The sequence below is a fragment of the Oncorhynchus gorbuscha genome, unplaced genomic scaffold, assembly GCF_021184085.1.
Source record: "Oncorhynchus gorbuscha isolate QuinsamMale2020 ecotype Even-year unplaced genomic scaffold, OgorEven_v1.0 Un_scaffold_821, whole genome shotgun sequence".
Taxonomy (NCBI): domain Eukaryota; kingdom Metazoa; phylum Chordata; class Actinopteri; order Salmoniformes; family Salmonidae; genus Oncorhynchus; species Oncorhynchus gorbuscha.
Genome location: NW_025745824.1, coordinates 169,001 through 175,000, shown reverse-complemented (window position 1 = coordinate 175,000; position 6,000 = coordinate 169,001). Strand labels below are relative to the sequence as shown.

Below are 6,000 nucleotides of genomic sequence, written 5' to 3'. Positions count from 1 at the left end.
AGATCTGGGACCAGTCTCTAGATACATTACAGTCTGTAGCTACACCACATTTAGAAACCTCACCACAGATCTGGGACCAGTCTCTAGATACATTACAGTCTGTAGCTACACCACATTTAGAAACCTCACCACAGATCTGGGACCAGTCTCTAGATACATTACAGTCTGTAGCTACACCACATTTAGAAACCTCACCACAGATCTGGGACCAGTCTCTAGATACATTACAGTCTGTAGCTACACCACATTTAGAAACCTCACCACAGATCTGGGACCAGTCTCTAGATACATTACAGTCTGTAGCTACACCACATTTAGAAACCTCACCACAGATCTGGGACCAGTCTAGATACATGACAGTCTGTAGCTACACCACATTTAGAAACCTCACCACAGATCTGGGACCAGTGTCTAGATACATTACAGTCTGTAGCTACACCACATTTAGAAACCTCACCACAGATCTGGGACCAGTCTCTAGATACATTACAGTCTGTAGCTACACCACATTTAGAAACCTCACCACAGATCTGGGACCAGTCTAGATACATTACAGTCTATAGCTACACCACATTTAGAAACCTCACCACAGCTCTGGGACCAGTCTCTAGATACATTACAGTCTGTAGCTACACCACATTTAGAAACCTCACCACAGATCTGGGACCAGTCTCTAGATACATTACAGTCTGTAGCTACACCACATTTAGAAACCTCACCACAGATCTGGGACCAGTCTCTAGATACATTACAGTCTGTAGCTACACCACATTTAGAAACCTCACCACAGATCTGGGACCAGTCTAGATACATGACAGTCTGTAGCTACACCACATTTAGAAACCTCACCACAGATCTGGGACCAGTCTCTAGATACATTACAGTCTGTAGCTACACCACATTTAGAAACCTCACCACAGATCTGGGACCAGTCTCTAGATACATTACAGTCTGTAGCTACACCACATTTAGAAACCTCACCACAGATCTGGGACCAGTCTCTAGATACATTACAGTCTGTAGCTACACCACATTTAGAAACCTCACCACAGATCTGGGACCAGTCTCTAGATACATTACAGTCTGTAGCTACACCACATTTAGAAACCTCACCACAGATCTGGGACCAGTCTCTAGATACATTACAGTCTGTAGCTACACCACATTTAGAAACCTCACCACAGATCTGGGACCAGTCTAGATACATTACAGTCTATAGCTACACCACATTTAGAAACCTCACCACAGCTCTGGGACCAGTGTCTAGATACATTACAGTCTGTAGCTACACCACATTTAGAAACCTCACCACAGATCTGGGACCAGTCTCTAGATACATTACAGTCTGTAGCTACACCACATTTAGAAACCTCACCACAGATCTGGGACCAGTCTCTAGATACATTACAGTCTGTAGCTACACCACATTTAGAAACCTCACCACAGATCTGGGACCAGTCTCTAGATACATTACAGTCTGTAGCTACACCACATTTAGAAACCTCACCACAGATCTGGGACCAGTCTAGATACATTACAGTCTGTAGCTACACCACATTTAGAAACCTCACCACAGATCTGGGACCAGTCTCTAGATACATTACAGTCTGTAGCTACACCACATTTAGAAACCTCACCACAGATCTGGGACCAGTCTCTAGATACATTACAGTCTGTAGCTACACCACATTTAGAAACCTCACCACAGATCTGGGACCAGTCTCTAGATACATTACAGTCTGTAGCTACACCACATTTAGAAACCTCACCACAGATCTGGGACCAGTCTCTAGATACATTACAGTCTGTAGCTACACCACATTTAGAAACCTCACCACAGATCTGGGACCAGTCTCTAGATACATTACAGTCTGTAGCTACACCACATTTAGAAACCTCACCACAGATCTGGGACCAGTCTCTAGATACATTACAGTCTGTAGCTACACCACATTTAGAAACCTCACCACAGATCTGGGACCAGTCTAGAAACATTACAGTCTGTAGCTACACCACATTTAGAAACCTCACCACAGATCTGGGACCAGTCTCTAGATACATTACAGTCTGTAGCTACACCACATTTAGAAACCTCACCACAGATCTGGGACCAGTCTCTAGATACATTACAGTCTGTAGCTACACCACATTTAGAAACCTCACCACAGATCTGGGACCAGTCTCTAGATACATTACAGTCTGTAGCTACACCACATTTAGAAACCTCACCACAGATCTGGGACCAGTCTCTAGATACATTACAGTCTGTAGCTACACCACATTTAGAAACCTCACCACAGATCTGGGACCAGTCTAGAAACATTACAGTCTGTAGCTACACCACATTTAGAAACCTCACCACAGATCTGGGACCAGTCTCTAGATACATTACAGTCTGTAGCTACACCACATTTATAAACCTCACCACAGATCTGGGACCAGACTCTAGATAGATTACAGTCTGTAGCTACACCACATTTAGAAACCTCACCACAGATCTGGGACCAGTCTCTAGATACATTACAGTCTGTAGCTACACCACATTTAGAAACCTCACCACAGATCTGGGACCAGTCTCTAGATACATTACAGTCTGTAGCTACACCACATTTAGAAACCTCACCACAGATCTGGGACCAGTCTCTAGATACATTACAGTCTGTAGCTACACCACATTTATAAACCTCACCACAGATCTGGGACCAGTCTCTAGATAGATTACAGTCTGTAGCTACACCACATTTAGAAACCTCACCACAGATCTGGGACCAGTCTCTAGATACATTACAGTCTGTAGCTACACCACATTTAGAAACCTCACCACAGATCTGGGACCAGTCTCTAGATACATTACAGTCTGTAGCTACACCACATTTAGAAACCTCACCACAGATCTGGGACCAGTCTCTAGATACATTACAGTCTGTAGCTACACCACATTTATAAACCTCACCACAGATCTGGGACCAGTCTCTAGATAGATTACAGTCTGTAGCTACACCACATTTAGAAACCTCACCACAGATCTGGGACCAGTCTCTAGATACATTACAGTCTGTAGCTACACCACATTTAGAAACCTCACCACAGATCTGGGACCAGTCTAGATACATTACAGTCTGTAGCTACACCACATTTAGAAACCTCACCACAGATCTGGGACCAGTCTCTAGATACATTACAGTCTGTAGCTACACCACATTTAGAAACCTCACCACAGATCTGGGACCAGTCTCTAGATACATTACAGTCTGTAGCTACACCACATTTAGAAACCTCACCACAGATCTGGGACCAGTCTCTAGATACATTACAGTCTGTAGCTACACCACATTTAGAAACCTCACCACAGATCTGGGACCAGTCTCTAGATAGATTACAGTCTGTAGCTACACCACATTTATAAATCTCACTTTTACCACGAGGTCTAAGATAGGCTGGCTACCAAATTAATCAATGAATGCTAGGTCTAAGCAGTAAACACAGTAGCTACTGCTGGAGAGACGGGCTGGAGATGCCCTGGCGACACCCTGGCAACCGTTGCCATGGCAATTACTCTAATTGTCAGCAGTGCGGAAGTGGCACGTTTGTGAAGGCAGTCGCCGACCCCTCTCTTTCTGTTTCTCTTATCTCGCTCTCTCCCTCTCTCTTCTTCCACTCCCCATCACTCCTCTCCCTCCCTTATCCTCTCTCTCTATCTCCTCCCCATCACCTCTCTCTCTCTCTCTCTCTCTCTCTCTCTCTCTCTCTCTCTCTCTCTCTCTCTCTCTCTCTCTCTCTCTCTCTCTCTCTCTCTCTCTCTCTCTCTCTCTCTCTCTCTCTCTCTCTCTCTCTCTCTCTCTCTCTCTCTCTCTCTCTCTCAGGGCTGTACCTGTAAATACGAGGCTGACTTCGCTGAGGTCTTCGTGGGGCACTCTGAAGCTGAATGACTCATTGTAGAAGGGGTCGATGGTTCCTTTCATACAGGAAGTCTTCTTGGTCTTTACCAGCTTCAGCCCTGTTACCAGCTGAACCTTCACAAACGGGTCTGGAGATAGAGACAGGAAGGAAGTTAAACATTCTGTTACCAGCTGAACCTTCACAAACGCGTCTGGTGATAGAAACAGGAAGGAAGTTAAACATTCTGTTACCAGCTGAACCTTCACAAACGGGTCTTGAGATAGAGACAGGAAGGAAGTTAAACATTCTGTTACCAGCTGAACCTTCACAAACGGGTCTGGGGGGGTAGATAGAGACAGGAAGGAAGTTAAACATTCCATTACCAGCTGAACCTTCACAAACGGGTCTGGGGGGGGGGGGGGGTAGATAGAGACAGGAAGGAAGTTAAACATTCCGTTACCAGCTGAACCTTCACAAACGGTTCTGGGGGGGGGGGTAGATAAGAAGTATGACGCACATGGTACCCCGTGGTGTGACAGAGTGTGTTGTGGTGTGGTCTGTAGTGTCGTGGTGTGGTGTGTAGTGTCGTGGTGTGGTGTGTAGTGTCGTGGTGTGGTCTGTAGTGTCGTGGTGTGGTCTGTAGTGTCGTGGTGTGGTGTGTAGTGGTGTGGTGTGTAGTGTTGTGGTGTGGTGTGGTCTGTAGTGTCGTGGTGTGGTGTGTAGTGTCGTGGTGTGGTGTGGTGTGTAGTGTCGTGGTGTGGTGTGTAGTGTCGTGGTGTGGTGTGGTGTGTAGTGTCGTGGTGTGGTGTGTAGTGTCGTGGTGTGGTGTGTAGTGTCGTGGTGTGGTCTGTAGTGTCGTGGTGTGGTGTGTAGTGTCGTGGTGTGGTGTGTAGTGTTGTGGTGTGGTGTGTAGTGTCGTGGTGTGGTGTGGTGTGTAGTGTCGTGGTGTGGTGTGTAGTGTCGTGGTGTGGTGTGGTGTGTAGTGTCGTGGTGTGGTGTGTAGTGTCGTGGTGTGGTGTGTAGTGTCGTGGTGTGGTCTGTAGTGTCGTGGTGTGGTGTGTAGTGTCGTGGTGTGGTGTGTAGTGTTGTGGTGTGGTGTGTAGTGTCGTGGTGTGGTGTGGTGTGTAGTGTCGTGGTGTGGTGTGTAGTGTCGTGGTGTGGTGTGGTGTGTAGTGTCGTGGTGTGGTGTGTAGTGTCGTGGTGTGGTGTGTAGTGTCGTGGTGTGGTGTGTAGTGTCGTGGTGTGGTGTGTAGTGTCGTGGTGTGGTCTGTAGTGTCGTGGTGTGGTCTGTAGTGTCGTGGTGTGGTCTGTAGTGGTGTGGTGTGAAGTGGTTCCATGTGATCCCCAGGTGTGTTATTCAGGTTTCTGCAGTTATTACCTGATCCCCAGGTGTGTGTCAGGTTTCTGCAGTTATTACCTGATCCCCAGGTGTGTGTCAGGTTTCTGCAGTTATTACCTGATCCCCAGGTGTGTGTCAGGTTTCTGCAGTTATTACCTGATCCCCAGGTGTGTTATTCAGGTTTCTGCAGTTATTACCTGATCCCCAGGTGTTTGTCAGGTTTCTACAGTTATTACCTGATCCCCAGGTGTGTTATTCAGGTTTCTGCAGTTATTACCTGATCCCCAGGTGTGTTATTCAGGTTTCTGCAGTTATTACCTGATCCCCAGGTGTGTGTCAAGTGTGTTATTCAGGTTTCTGCAGTTATTACCTGATCCCCAGGTGTGTGTCAGGTTTCTGCAGTTATTACCTGATCCCCAGGTGTGGTATATGAGGTGTTATTCTGGTCTCCTCAAATCAAATGTTATTCGTCATATGCTTGATAAACACCAGGTGTGAACTAACAGTGAAAAGCTGACTGACAGGTCCTTCCCAAAAATGCAGAGAGAAAGAACATGAGTAACTATAACTATGTATACACCTGCTCCACAATAGCCCCATCCATGTGAATGGGGGCTGCTCGGCCCTCTGTTTCCTGTAGTCTACGATCAGCTCCTTTGTCTTGCTGACGTTGAGGGAGAGGTTGTTGTCCTGTCACCACACTGCCAGGTCTCTGATCTCCTCCCTAGAGGCTGTTTAATCATCTTCCGTGATCAGGCCTTCCACCTTCGTGTGGTCAGCAA

General features: G+C 46.6%; 1 pseudogene; it reads right to left on the bottom strand.

Annotated features, from left to right (window-relative positions):
• LOC124020454 overlaps positions 1–6,000 on the bottom strand; it is a 76,410-nt pseudogene that overhangs the window by 17,528 nt on the left and 52,882 nt on the right.